The sequence below is a fragment of the Calypte anna genome, chromosome 3 (genome assembly GCF_003957555.1).
Source record: "Calypte anna isolate BGI_N300 chromosome 3, bCalAnn1_v1.p, whole genome shotgun sequence".
Taxonomy (NCBI): domain Eukaryota; kingdom Metazoa; phylum Chordata; class Aves; order Apodiformes; family Trochilidae; genus Calypte; species Calypte anna.
Genome location: NC_044246.1, coordinates 32,983,695 through 32,998,923, shown reverse-complemented (window position 1 = coordinate 32,998,923; position 15,229 = coordinate 32,983,695).

Sequence of the window (15,229 nt, the reverse complement as noted above, 5' to 3'; positions counted from 1 at the left end):
CGTGTTTTGTTTTTTTTTCTCCCAGAAACTTGAATTTACTCCCAGAGATGCAGGGTGTTGAGCTTGCCTTTGCAGGTTCTGCTCTGCAGACTTCGGAAGCCAACTGCTACTGGTTGTAGCTTGTAGGAATTATTCATGGTGTTACAGCTTCAAGGGTCCTTCCTCATATGCATGACTTGTTTTGAGGGATGCAGTGCCTTGTGGTCCCTAGAGAAAAGTAAATTTGCTGAAATAATTTTTATTATTTCAGAAGAAATATACTGATGTAAACATGTTTGTGGCCACAGAAGATACACACTGGGAAGATTAGTTAGTTCATTCACAAGGAATACTATTTCTTCAACTATCCAGTTCAAAACCTTGGGGGTTTGCACTCATTTTCCAAAGACCCTTCCCTGCCACTTCTGTAGATTTCTGTTTGAGAGAGGCTGTAGACGTTCAGGAGCAAGCCAAATAGGTTCTCTAAATCTCTTAGCAGTTAACTCAGGTTTGGTGGGGAGTAAGTAAAAGATGTGACTGTCAAGAGTTTTGGACATTTAGCATCTTTGAGGATTACCTTTCTCAATGTAAGAAAGAAAGAGACCGTAAAAGAAGTACATAAGCCAAGATTTTCCTGTTAAGTATGTAAGACAAAACATGATGACCTTAATATGAGGTATTGTTGCCAGCTCTTCCTATAATAAGCACTCTCACGTTTGCCCCACCCTTCTACTACAGCCTTGATCCTGAGGACAGGCCCTTTTTTCCCTTCATAGGTTTGATTATAGGAACAGGTCATAATTATCTAGCCAAGTGAGCCCCAGATGATGGTAGGGATTGGCTCCATGACTCACAAAAGCCAAGAAAAATAATTTAATCTACTCAGCAGGCAATTACACAAATTGCTGGGCAGAATCTATGTAGGCAGTCACTGGTTTTTGCAATAGCCTTTTATTGAACAGGTCTTCTGTGGGACAGGTGAAGTTCACTGTGCTACTTATTCTCACCACAGTGGAGTATCCTCTGTGTCTGACTGAGATCAAACTATTGCAAAGGTAATAATTACATAGGGTGTTGCAGTGCCTTTGACTGTGTGCTGGGGCTTGGCTTCTGTGACAAAACCGGGGCTTCTTATTTTAATTGCTTCTTTTGAGTGAGGAGAATGAATTTCTGTGGCTTGGACTTCCTATGCCTCAGATGAGTCTCCTCTGGTCATTCAGGCATTGAGGGAAGCATCTGCTGCTTCTTAATGCTTTAGTGCATATAATTGCTCACAGTTCCTGAGTAAGCCTTTCTACCCCATTTGACAACCACCATCGTTCTCATGAGCTGCTATTTAAGGTAATCAGGCAAGTTGTCATCATATATTTTGGCTTCATACCATTGACCTGCAAGCCAGAAGGTCTTTGAGGATTCAGTGGGTGAACAGCTGGAGAGGCTATTTTCTACTGGCCTTAATCTATAATGAACGAAACTTCATTCTGTTTACTCATAAATGGAAAATGAGTATCTGTTTCTGGCCCAGTATTGTTCTGTACATGACACTGTCACTGAAATCAACAGAAGAGTGAAGTGTAAATTGATTCTTGAGGCAGTGGTGTAACTTGGGTCTTTCCCCTTGCCTGAAGCTCAGCCTGTATCAAATGCCAAGGCAGTTGCTGGGGTGTGCAAACAGCCTTCTGTAAAATGGTATAAACTCTGTGTGAAATAAAACACATTTGTTCCTGAGCTTATAGAAGGGGCGATTTGTTTACTGTCACTTTCTGTGTGGATTATTTTAGCACTTTCTCATTTCAAATTCAGTGGTTGTGTCTCACTGACAGGTATTTGTGGCCACAGGTTCTTTCTGTATAGAGATACGGAGGGAAGAAAAACACAGCAAATGTTTCCAAAATGCATTTGCAAGTAGATTTACTAATGCGTGAGCGTTCATGTTTAGCAGTGTGTAAAAATAGCTGAGATCTGCCTACAAAGCCACAGAAGCATTTACACTGCACAGCTATGAAAGCAGAGTGTTTCCAAACAGCAGAGACCTCAAAAGAGGTATTTTGCAGGAAAGAAGTTTTGTGTTTGTGTTCTCAATCTAGGCCCATCGGATGGGATAGTTACTTAGGTGCCTTTATGTCTATCTTCCCAAGCAAAGTCTCTCCTCTAACCAGGTACTTCTGTCATTAAAAAAAGCCTGTAAGTAGCCTAGAGACTTGAAGAAGCATAGTAATCACATTCCCTTTTCTAAAGCTTTTGATAATAGTAACATTTGATCTTTTAAAATATCTGCAACATGGTTTATAAAAGAAGACACTAACGAAGCTTATATGAATGTTTTGGTGTGGTGCTTTTTTGTCATATTCCATCTTTAATATGAGAAGGGTTTTTTGATATGAAAATGCACCCTAACATCTTAGAATCATAGAGTGGTTTGAGTCAGAAGAAACTTTGAAGATCATCGTGTTCCAACCTCCCTGCATGGGCAGAGATGCCTCCCGCTAGACGAAGCTGCTCAGAGTCCCATCCAGCCTGGCCTTGAACACTCCCAGGGATGAGCCCTCAACAGCTTCCCTGGGCAACCTGTTTCAGTGCCTCACCACCCTCACACTAAAATAAAATTTTCTTGTGTCTAGTTTAAATCTACCTTCTTTCAGTTTAAAGCCATTATTACCCTAGTTTTTGTCACTACAGGCCCTACTAGAAGGTCTGTCCCGTCTTTCTTGTAAGCACCCTTTATATACTGCATGGCTGCTATAAGGTCTCCAATAAAGATTTTAAACAGCACCAGTCCCAGTACCAACCCTCGAACACCACTCATCACTGGTCTCCATTTGGACACTGAGCTGTTGACCCCTGCTTTTTGTGTGAAACCAATTCCTTATCCACTGAGTGGTCCATCCATCAAATCACATCTTTCCGGTTGAGATCCCGGCATGTCTTGCAGGACAGCGTCAAGCTGTTTGCACAGGTCAGATAGATGGTGTCAGTTGCTGTCCCCTTTCCACCAACAATGTGACCCCATTGCAAAAGGCCACCAAATTTGTCAGGCACAATTTGCCCTTGGTGAAGCCGTGCTGATTGCCACCAACCACCTCCACGTTTTCCCTGTGCCTTGGGAAAGCCCTCAGGAGGATCTGCTCCATGATCTTGCTGGTGAGCCTTGACTGGCCTATAATTCCACAGATCTTCTTTTTTCCCCCTTTTGCCAAATTGGACTCCCTTAGTTGGTTATAGACTGATGAGGTAATGATATAGAAAGGATCAATGCTTTCAGAGTGAAAAAAATATACTATTGCATGGAAGCTTGTCTGTAAGTCTCATGAATGGATGTATTGAGTTACTTCAATATGTCATTATAATCTCAGAAATATAATCCTGTTAATTATCTGAATTGCTGTCCGAGGATTCCAGCAGTCATTCAGCGTTGAGGTCACAGAAAACCACCCTTTTTCAAGACGAGTAAAAACTCAGATGATGGCTACGTTTGGAGTACTTTTTCATAGGTAAAAACCCCACACAACAATACACCTGTAATAAAGTATAAAGTATAATAAAGTATATTACAGTATATATATGTATATATGTGTACATATATATATAGTATATATAAGGTATATATATGTAATAAAGTATAGAGTTTATTTTTCAGCTATTTTTATAAACTACACTGGTCTGAAAGTAAACAAAATACCAAAACATTAGTTCTCTGACATCTTCATCTCTCTCAAAATGAAACTATAAATTTAATAGTTAATTAGATGTGGCATCTCTAATTAGAGAGATAATTTAGACCAAAGATTCAAAGAAATTTCAGTGAAATCTGCAAATCTTGAAGCTGAGTTGTGAAAATATGTCATAGGGAAATCTGCAGGCATAGAGAGGGTTTGTGCTTCTTAGTTGAAGTTCTCCAGAGATTCCAGTTATGATTAAAACTGCAGTCAGTGTTCTCCCAGGATACAGGCTTCTGAATGACAATGTGAAATGAATGAAAGAAGGAAAGTTTGATTTTGACTGGAGAGAAAAAAATAGGCAGTGTTTGTTTACAGAGGAGCCTCTTCCAAGGAGATCTAACTGATAGTAAATTATCTTAGAGTCATCCAGGTTTCCCCAATTCAAAAAATATTTATAAAATAACATTTATGAAGCAAAGTGACAGTACAGAAACAATGTGTAGCAATTTATTTAACTTGGAGAAAGGTGACTGCACCTGCAACTCTGAGGAAGCAGTTAATCTAAGACGAAGTGTGAATTGATGCAAAAAAGGTGGTTTTTTGTGACTTACATTGTGACTTACATTCTCTTCGCTGTTTGCTTGTACTCCAGGTGTCATTCAGATAGGAGGAATAGAGTGGGATTGTTAAAGGAGCTAAACAAGGAACAGTGTTGTCTCCTAAATAAAAGATAGCCAGGATGCTTTTGGGATACTACTTGTGGGTTGCCTTTGTGGGGAGGAGGCTGTTCTCAGCCCTGCGGATCCCTCCTGCTGTTTCACAGGGCTTCCTCCTGCGATCCAGCTGCAAGGATGAATCAGTCTGCAGTCTGAAGGGCAGACTCTCCAGTCTGTGGTGTTGCATCTTCTACTATGGGTGGCAGCTAAGCTAGACAGCCAGATATTCTCAGTTATGTGTTAAGGTTTGGTGACTGGCAGATGGAGGGAGAGCTGCTGTGGCTGTTTCAAAGAATGGCTAGGACACAGTTGGGTCTTTGTGACAAAACAGAGATGTATCATCAGCAGGAAAATTGGAGACAGTTCTCTTGTGGACATGACAGACAGGGCTGTCAATATGATCCTGAAGAATTCTAGTATGAGCAGGGTGTAACCAGGAGAGCAGTATTACAAGGAATGCTCAAATTTAGAGGTATATGGGCAAAATTATGTACAAGAACAGTGTATTTTTTAAATGCTTATAAAAATTGCCTTTTTAAAGTAGTTTCCCTGCTTTCTCTCTTTCTTTCCAAGCAGACTGATTCAACTAAGGCTCTCTGCAATGAGAAGATGGGCTACTCCTTCATGTGAAATGTTTCTGCCTGCAATTACAGGTCTAATCTGGCATCCTGCACGCTCTCTTTTTCCAAGGACAACGCTTTCCTCGCTCCAAGCCCTATATATAGTGATCAAATTCTTGCAAATGATGCTGGGGAACTCCACTCGAGCAGTGCCAGTCAATCTCTCAGCATCTTGGTTGCAACAGAGAGGGGAATTCCCAAAATGCTCAGTCATCTGGGGAAGGATCTTGATATGCATGACATCATTCTGGTCCAGTTCTCTAAAAAGAGTGAATTTCAAAAGCAAGATTGGGGATTAAGGAAGAACTTTGACCATCCATAATAAAACAGATAAGGATACAGAAATTCTACCCGTTTCACACCCTTGCAATACACCCAGAACTGAACATCCAGGTCAGCTGCAGAGACAAAAATAAAACCTTGCTTCACTGATTGGGCTCTCAGCCTTTAAGTCCAGTCACAGCTGTGGAGGGAAGTTACTAGGGCTGTAGCTATCTCTTCTTCATAAACACAGGTGCTTGAGGTTTGGGAATGTGCCCAGTTAAAGATATTGTCCAATACCAAAGGAGGAGTCAGTAAGACTTCTTTTGTAGCCATAGGATTTTCTCCTGGCAGGACAATTTTTTGCTTGGAAGCAGAGGGCTCTCAAGTTTGTGGACCTTAAACATCCTAAGTGCTAACAACTGGGTCACACCGAGGAAAACCTCTGCCCAAACTCTGTAGAATTTTGTTCCAAAACCTAAATAACCTGCATGTCAAAAACCTGCCTTACTCCACAAAGAGAAAATTAAGTCAACTACAGTAAACACATACTGATGTTCTTAAGCTGCACATTTTGAAGAAGATCTAAGGTCAGACATGCATTTTTAAGGCTTTCTTATCCTCCCCCATCAGTTTTATTAATGCAGATGAGTAAATGCAATACAGCTATCATTAATACTAATACACACAATGTCCCAGAATGGGTAATGTTCTCTGATTAAATAAATACTAACTGCAGATGTATCCTGAGGTGGCTTTTTTTTCTGCCATTTGCAGTGCTCAGTATGGAATATGCCCTCTGCCTTATGGTGCCATAATCTCTTTCTTTTCCCCAGCACCAGATGAGAGCATGCTAGGTCCTATTAGAAAATAAAATAATTCAGGTGCAGTAGGAATTGACTGATTTATGCCCTTCAAAAGTATTTTATTAATTTAATGATATCGGATTGCTGAGGTTTTGAATCCCAAGATAAAATAAGAAATAATTTAATAAGATCACATGTTGCTAATTTGAGGCTTTGGATTTTTAAAGGAAGTCCATGCTCATGTGTGGGTAGCTTACATAACAAAGTCTGAAGCAACAAATGACATTTCTGTCCGGAAGCACAAGCAAACACCAGTATTATTTTTGTCAGATTTTTCTTGTTGGGTGACAAGTCTTATGACTTTCAGACCTAGAATCTGGTTTTGAAATCCTTTCTAAAATGTTATACTGGCTTCTGCTTTGATTTATTCCCTTGTTTAATGTCAGCATGGTGATATTTCAGATATATCTTTAGAGAAACAACCTGGTTCATAAAAACTTTGTTGTCATGAGGTAGCTGCCTTTAATGTCTAAACCACTACTATCTGAATCCTATCAAGAAGATTTTGTATTATGTGTCATAGTGCCTCATAAGCACTGAGAATAAGATATAATATTTTCTCTTCTGACTTACAAAATATTTTCCCTCTGGGCTTTGAATAATAAATCTTCTTGCTATTACCATAATGCTATAGGATTCCACAGCATAAAAGAATCCACTCTTCTGCACGGAATATTACAGTGCTCACATTAGAAAATTCCTCTTCTATTTCAAGAGCCCATAATTGGTTACATGAATGCTTCTAAATGTCACCTAGTTATATCTCCTCTAGGAACAAGTAGTATCACATGCTTTCTGGTACCACATTACATTGTCTGATCAGAGACAGACAAATTCCTTGTTGTTTGTTTCCCTTCTGGACTACAAATGTGTGATTTAAGCTTTAAATTAGGATCAGTACAGATTTTTTTTCTTTGCACAACACTGGACAGGCTGCTCTAGAAATAATAGAGTATCGGTCCAAATAATGTAGGCTAAGCACAAACTTATTTTGAAGGGACTTTCACCTCTTTAATCATGGTTAAATAGCTTGCTATCTAGCTGTAAAAGTAAAGATAAAATAAAAACCTTTGCTGATTGCTCCTCACTGTCATTTCTGCTGAGTCACAGCACAGGCTTGCAGTAAGAGTTATTCTTGTAAATGGGGATGCTAGAGCCCTGTGGTTGAATGCACAGCTAAATGACAGCAACTGGGATTCAAAAACTCCCATGTAAGGAACCTGCTCCTGATTTTTTAGGTTGGCCCAGCAGTAACATTTTATCTTTGTCCCCACATCACACACAAAAATGTCAGGCTTGTGAACAGCTGCAGGATCTATTCTGATAAATCTGAACTTTGCTATGCAGAAAAATGTAAGAGATGCCAACAAATCTGAACATCTGGATCCTAAACATCGCTTCTGCACCTTTGCCATTTATCAATAGAGACAGAATCTAATCCTCTGCAACTAGGGGGCAAGTATATAAAATAAAAGGTTTGAAGCAGCTGGATCCAAAGGTCATAAATCTTTTCTTCTCTGGAACTGATTGTATCAGACATTGAAGAGGTTTAATTAAACATCAGGATCCAACAGCTAGAGTTGTGATTTGTGCACCCTACAAAATTATAAAAAATAGAACTAAATGAATCAAAAGTTTAGAAAAGCAGAGATGAGTGAGAGTTTGCTGAATTTTAATAATAAAGTGTTTTCTTTTTCAGAAAACTATTTTTAAAAAGGCACATCGTTCCCATGTAACACATCCCAATTTTCACTTACTTTTAAAATAAAAATTTTCGCATCACTTTTAAAACACTTTTTTATTTCCTCAGACTTGCCGGATGATAGAAAAAAATACTGCAAGGAAAAATATTTCACTTACTCTTTACACTTGCAGTTTCTTTTGCGAGCATTAGAATAAGATGGAGAAAAAAAATCCTGATGCAAAGAATAAAATCTTGTTTTAACAACATGAAGACCTCAAAACGTATGCCAGCTCAGGCCTCAAGTGGGGGCAGAGGTACCTTTGGAAGTGAGGACTTTGAGGTGAGGATACATCACTTGAAGGCTACGGGGCCACCACAGCTGCCATGGGGGCTGGGGTGGGTCTGCTCTGGTGTCATTCATAGAATCATAGAATCATAGAATTGGCTGGGTTGGAAGGGACCTCAGAGATCATCGAGTCCAACCCTTGAACCACCGTTGCAGTTACCAGACCATGGCACTGAGTGCCACATCCAGTCTCTTTTTAAATATCTCCAGGGAAAGAGAATCCACTACTTCCCTGGGCAGCCCATTCCAATGCCTGATCACCCTCTCCGTAAAGAAATTCTTTCTAATATCCAACCTAAACTTCCCCTGGCACAACTTAAAACCATGCCCTCTTGTCTTGTTGAAAGTCGTCTGGGAAAAGAGACCAACCCCCACCTGGCTACCCCCTCCTTTCTGGGAGTTGTAGAGAGTGATGAGGTCTCCCCTGAGCCTCCTCTTCTCCAGGCTGAACAGCCCCAGCTCTCTCAGCCTCTCCTCATAGGGTCTGTGCTCGAGTCCCTTCACCAGCCCGGTTGCCCTCCTTTGGACCCGCTCCAGGACCTCGATATCCTTCCTGAGGTTACACTCCTAAGACTGATCTGGTTTAAAGGTAGGAGTGAGCACAGACTTTAGGAAGGTTTTAATGCACATTAAAAAAGTGCTCAAGTGAAATGCTGAGTTGATTTCAGCTGCTATCAATCTTTGTGTGTGACTTGTTGCAAATATTTGATTTAACATTAAGGAACATTTGACAACGTTGCGTTTACTTATTGTATTTTAGAGAAGAATCCAACATTGTAAGGTCTCAGCAGCAAGGAAAAGGTTCACTTCTTTGTTTTTATTTAGGGGGCAATTTGATGGGAAATATTGGCAAAATAATATTTACATTTGGTTATTTGGCACCCTATGTTCTGGATTCTCTGCCCATATTGCAGATTTTGTGATACCTCCCATATTCCAAAAAAATACAGCTTAGCCAGAAAGTGTTCTCTAGAGTAGAATTGAATCACAAAATGTGCAACTGTAAATCCTGGGAACATAGCACCACCTGAAATAAAAATAATTTGGATTTATGGTTTCATATTTTAGCATTTTAATGTTCTATAGAATCATACAGTATATTTCAAGAGGGGCAGGGAAGGGACACTGTCTGTTAAGTAAATTTGCCTCAAAGAACAACTTTTTCACTGGCTGAAATGCTCGATTTATCTCATTTATCTTATTACTTTTTTTTTTTTTTTTGGTTGGTTGGCGTTTGGTTTTTTCTGTGTTTGGTTTTTGTCATTTTGGTTTTTTGTTAAAAAGTATTTGATTGCTCTCACTAAAGTTTTATGTGCAGGCCCTAGGGGAAGGGGCATACATTGTAAAAAAATCCTTTGTGGGGGGCAATGTGTGTTGTCTTGCCTTCTCATCTCTCAGTAACCTCTCCTGCACAGCAGCCCAGTGGTCCAAATTAAAACCCAATGCTGAGTAATAGACTTGTTTCCTTTTGCAACCCAGAGATCTCAGCAGAGGTGAGGATTTGGTGAGGAAGAGCAGCTGGGAGCTGGCAATGGAGCAATATCCTGACCCAGATGAGGAGCAGCTGATAAGTCTGTCAGATGGCAGCCCCGTTCCCCATCCCTGCAGTCTGCAGCACCAGCTATTGCTCATCCCTGGCTTGTCATTCCATTCATTACCAGCAGATAAACACATTAGCTTGGCATTTCTGCTCAAATTAGCATCAGTGAATAGGTAATATATTTCAATTAGTATCTATCTTCATTTTACTAATTCATAAGGATGAACTGCAGGCTCCTTGCAGCAGTCTGTGTTTTGAGCAGGTCTGTGGAGGTGTCACAGTGCAAATCTAACACTGATTTAACATGTTCTAAGCTAACTTTCGTGCTTGTATTGGTGACTGTTTTAATGCATCCTTAAATTCTGGAGTAAAAATTACATGAGAACTTAAAATATTTTTGAAAATATGTGTGGCTTCATGGTGAGACTGTATGTTTATTTCAGCTAAAGATCTTATAAACAGTATAGGATTTCTTGTCTATGGAAAACTTCTAATTTAACTTTTTGCTTTGTCATTAACTGAAATGAAAAGTTAGATTTTCAAGGTTTCCCATGAAGTAAGAATTCAAGAAAATATAATTTTGAAGTATCAAACAGCTCTTTTGGAAGTATTTAATCTGATAAAGTAAGGACCTTTGTTTGGAATAGTTTCAACCATACTAATGAACTATTTAGTCAAAGTGAAGCACAATGAATCATATGAAAGCAAAAATTCCTCCCATTACTTTTTTTCTGAAAGTCTGTATATGCCTGTGAAAAATATTCAACCTCATAGCATGTTTATTTTAACAAAAAAAATGCTGCTCAGAAAAATTTGAGTGAATCCTAGTTTCAGAATAATGTTTAGAGTATGATATAGGAATACTTACCCTTCTGCTGCTGGACAGCATGGAAAGGATGGGAAGTCGGTGTAGCGGGAAGAGCCTTTCTTGCTCCTGGGGCTCGACGAGCTGCTGGCCTCTCCATGCCTTGCACCAGAGTGAGCTCCCTCCTTGTGGGTGTGTGTCCCACCTTTATTGGCCCCCTTGTAATAGGGGGCCTGCCCTAACCAGGCACAGGTGGACTCACACCCACTCTTTGGCAACTCGAGGCACCTGGTTTATCTTGTTTCTCTACATTTCCCCCTTTATTTTTTTCTTACCCTGGTTTGCCCTAGCTTACAAACATTTTAACACTGATTACAGGATACACTTATAGCTTACGGGATTTAACCCTAGCTTACAAACATACACAGGATTTTTACACTTATAGCTTACGGGATTTAACCCTAGCTTACAAACATACAAACATACAACACTGATTACAGGATTTTTACAAACATTTAAACATTTTACACTTATAGCTTACGGGATTTAACCCTAGCTTGTAAGACTGACACAACACTGAACATTACACTTAAACATACAAACATACACTTATAGTTTACGGGATTTAACCCTAGCTTCGACTGACACAAACATACACTGCTGCAGCCTAGGCAAACCGTTCAATGTCAGCCCAGGCACTTTTCACAAAGTCTCTGCCTTTCCAACTTGAGTTGTTCTTCTCCCTCCTGTATCTGCTCTTCTCTTGGCTTCCCTCTGCTCAGGGGTTTCCAAAGAGCTTGCTGGTTCCTCATGGGTTTCTGCTTCCTCATGGGATTACGGGATCTAACCCTTCCTCATGGGATTCCATCCTCCTGGCTTCCCTCTGCTCAGGGATTTCCAAAGAGAGAATCTTTATCTTGGCTTCCCTCTGCTCAGGGGTTTCCAATCCAAAGAGCTTGCTGGTCATACCTTTCAGGGAGAGTGTTAGCCCAGGCACTTTTTCAAATCAGGGAGAATGTTCCTGTTGCCAGCTCCTCACACTGCTGCCTTTCAGAAGTTGTTCTTCTTTCAAGTTGCCCACATTTTCCACCAAATGTAGCAGGGAAGAGCCTTTCTTGCTCCTGGGGCTCAACAAGCTGCTAGCCTCTCCATGCCTCACACCAGAATGAGCTCCCTCCTTGTGAGTGTGTGTCCCACCTTTATTGGCCCCCTGGTAATAGGGGGCCTGCCCTAACCAGGCACAGGTGGACTCACACCCACTCACTGGCAACTCAAGGCACCTGGTTTATCTTGTTTCTCTACAAGTTGGTGTGGACCAGCAGTTTTTGATTTGAATTCTAAAATGCCTTGGAACCTGCAAGAGGACAGATAGAATTCTGTGATGAATATAAATCTTCTGATCCAAAGCTAAAAGCATATTTTTCGGGTTTTCATCTAACTGGGTCTGGGGGGAAATTCAAAAGAAAAGATGATAGCTATTATGAGGTGAAAATTCCCGAACTATTAACTGATACAGAATTCCACTTGAGTTGATATATTTGTAAATATGACCATTCTTTACTATTAATTCCCTTCAAAGTCAGTTTGGAATGAGGCTGAACATGCCTTATTTCAGTTTAACAACTAGTTTTGACTAAAAGGCAGAGGACACTGTTGAAGTCTTTTTCCATAATTTCTTTTTCTAACAGTATTAAAATGAAATACGCCAACTTTGACATTTAAAATAATACTTGCTAGTAAGAAATCTAAATTTCACTGGAAGTTAAAAATTGGTTTAATAACCTGAATCTAGCTAAAATGTTTTCATTAAAAGAGATTTTTATTTTTTTTCCTGATGACTTCATCTCACTTTGAGAGTAAGAATCACAGAATCATAGAATCTGCTAAGTTGGGAGGTGCCCATCAGGATCATCAAGTCCAACTCCTGTTGCTGTGTAGGGCATGCCCAGAATCACACTATGTGCCTGAGAGCATCATCCAAACCCTTCTTGAACTCAGGCAGCCTTGGTGCTGTGACTGCTTCCCTGGGGAGCTTGTTCCAGTGCTCAGTTGCCCTCTGAGTGAAAAACCTTTTCCTGTTATCTAACCGAAACCCCAGCTGATTCAGCTTCCTACCATTTCCCTGAGTCCTGTTTTTAGTCACAGAAGTGAAGAAATCAGTAGCAGACCCATCTCTTCCCCTCATGAGGAAGCCATAGACTGCAATGAAGTCACCCCTCAGCTTCCTCTTCTCCAGCCTGAACAATCTCAGTGACCTCAGCTGCTCCTCCTAAGTCATCCCTTACAATCTCCTTCCAAGAAAATCTCCACTGAACTGGATCAGCTTTTGGAAGCTGGATGTCAGAGGGGCTGTGGCTGGAAACATGCTGCTGGGGACAAAGAAGCCACGGGAGCAGAGGGGCCATGTTGATAATACGTGTCCAGAGAGGGTAGAGGAGTGGGCCATAGAAAGTACACAATGAGAAAGCACCAGGCATCAACACAGGAGAGAAAAACTGAGGTCTTCTGTACATGAATGTCCTTTGCTCAGCAAGCAGAAGCTCTTACACGGTGAGTGGCAGGAGCTCTGCCCTGGAAAGCTGGACAGAGAGCTCCAGAGACAACAGAAATTACATTCCAGGGAGGAAATGGATCAGCAAAGTGGTGAAGACACTGCTTGGACCGACTCCACTACTGACTCATGATAGCAAGGATGCCTCCTCCATAGGTCAACCCTGATGGGTTTGTCAGAGGAGGTTCTTTTTCTCACACCTCCCATTCCCTATGATCTCCTCCCTTTCCAGAAAACCATGCATTATTCACCAGCTAGGTGAGGATACAACCCCTTTGGCAGTATTCTTTGTGTGTTAAACCTCTAAAATTAATTTCTCTTGTCCATCTTGATCTCCTGTGACTAACTCCATCATTATTGGGGACACAACAAAGGGTGCTTTCCACCAACCTAGCCATGGAAGGATATCAGGCTAGGAAAGTGGGAAGGCCCACATGTAGTGCTAGCCACATCACTCCATCCCTTGCTATGCTTTTCTAAAACATGATCTAACTTAGTAATGGATCTGTCCTATGAAAAGAGAAACCTGTAGGAACCAAAGAGATGTGTGAGCAGGAGTCAAGAGAAAAAGGCTTGCAGCTCAGGGTAGTCACAGTGGTGGCCATCACTGGAACAGAAATAGCACAGGACCCTGTGGTAGAGCTGTGTCCATCATAATCTTATCTGCCTTCCCACTTCCATCTAAGCACTCTGACTTGATGGGAAACATGGTTGCTATTGTCCTCCCAAAGATTTTTTAATTCCATCCTAGAGAGAAGTGCTGGTGTTACAACACTGGAGTGGAATGGAATGGAATGGAATGGAATGGAATGGAATAGAATGGAATAGAATGGAATGGAATGGAATGGAGTGGAATGGAGGCAGGAGATTACATGCAAATCCATAAAGAACCAGGCTTTGTGAGCATTCAAAGTAGAGCAGCCTAAGAGAAGAAAATGAGCATTCATTAAAGTAATTTCAAGCTAACAGTTGGTGCCACAGATGATTAAACCTACACTGTGTTAGATAGTGGAACCAAGAGTACACATCACCTTTTTAGTGATAGGTTTCTAAAGTCTAAAGCTCAGGCAGTGTCAAGTGCCCCTTCCTTCCATATGCAGAATGCCTTGGCTTCTGGGAAAATGTTTTCTCTTCTTTTGCCCAACATGCACACCTCCTACTCTGTATTCTTTGTATACTTCATTAATTCACATTGAAAATTATAATTATGGCTATTAATCCAAGGAATGTAGGTGGAGAAAGCTGCTGTGCCTTGTTAGATTTTTTTCTCTAAAGTTAAACCTATGGTAAGCCTTCTAAACTTGACCTTTTTATAGCTGTGAGATTCTTTAATGTATATTCTGAGACTGCACATCTAGCAAGTTTTTGCTCTTGTCTGTACAAAGACCTGTTCCCATGAACTTAGAGCAACATCAGCTCTTTGACTAGTGTCTGAGAGTCTGTGAAATAAAATCTACAGTTTTGCAGAATAAGCATACTTGCTTTTGCTGCCTACTGCTACTGACATTATACTAAAGATTTATATTAGTAGTTCTACTATTATCATACTAATATTAGTTCTTTAAATGGTGTGTTTAGTTTATGCAAACACTTCATTGTCATAAAATTTTCTAGAAATATCAGCAGTCCTCATGAATGTTCAAGTGAATAATAAGGAACTGGTACTGAGCAGCAGCAACATCAATAAAAGGCAGAGAAAATACAGAACCATGTGTTTCATCATCAAACACTTCTGTTCTGTAATTTAAGCCACCCCAGCTGCAGCACCAGAAGAAATAAACATGGCATTTAGAAAAAAAGAGGTTCCTTTTCAACAACAGGACTTTGCATATACTAGCACTCCACTTACAGAGTTTGTCAAATGGGTTTTAATGCTGAACACATAAACATTTCTTTTTTCAGTTCCATGGCATTTGGGGTCATTCAGGTGTAAATCAGAGATCTTGAATGAAATTATTATTTTTAGCAGCTTTTTATGTGTTAGAATCAGCTCATTTTATAGCTAGATCGTTGTTACCTTATGTACACGTACTCAAGGCTCTAAAACAGAACATTTCAATCCTAAAGAATAAAATCAACAAGGAGCTAGTAATTTTAGCTGTGCACTTCAGCAGAAAGAACACTGATCCAAAATCTCAAAACGGAGGCTTGAGTCTTTTCTTGGAATCAAAGTCTCAGCCATGACACGGGGAGCTCTGGCTT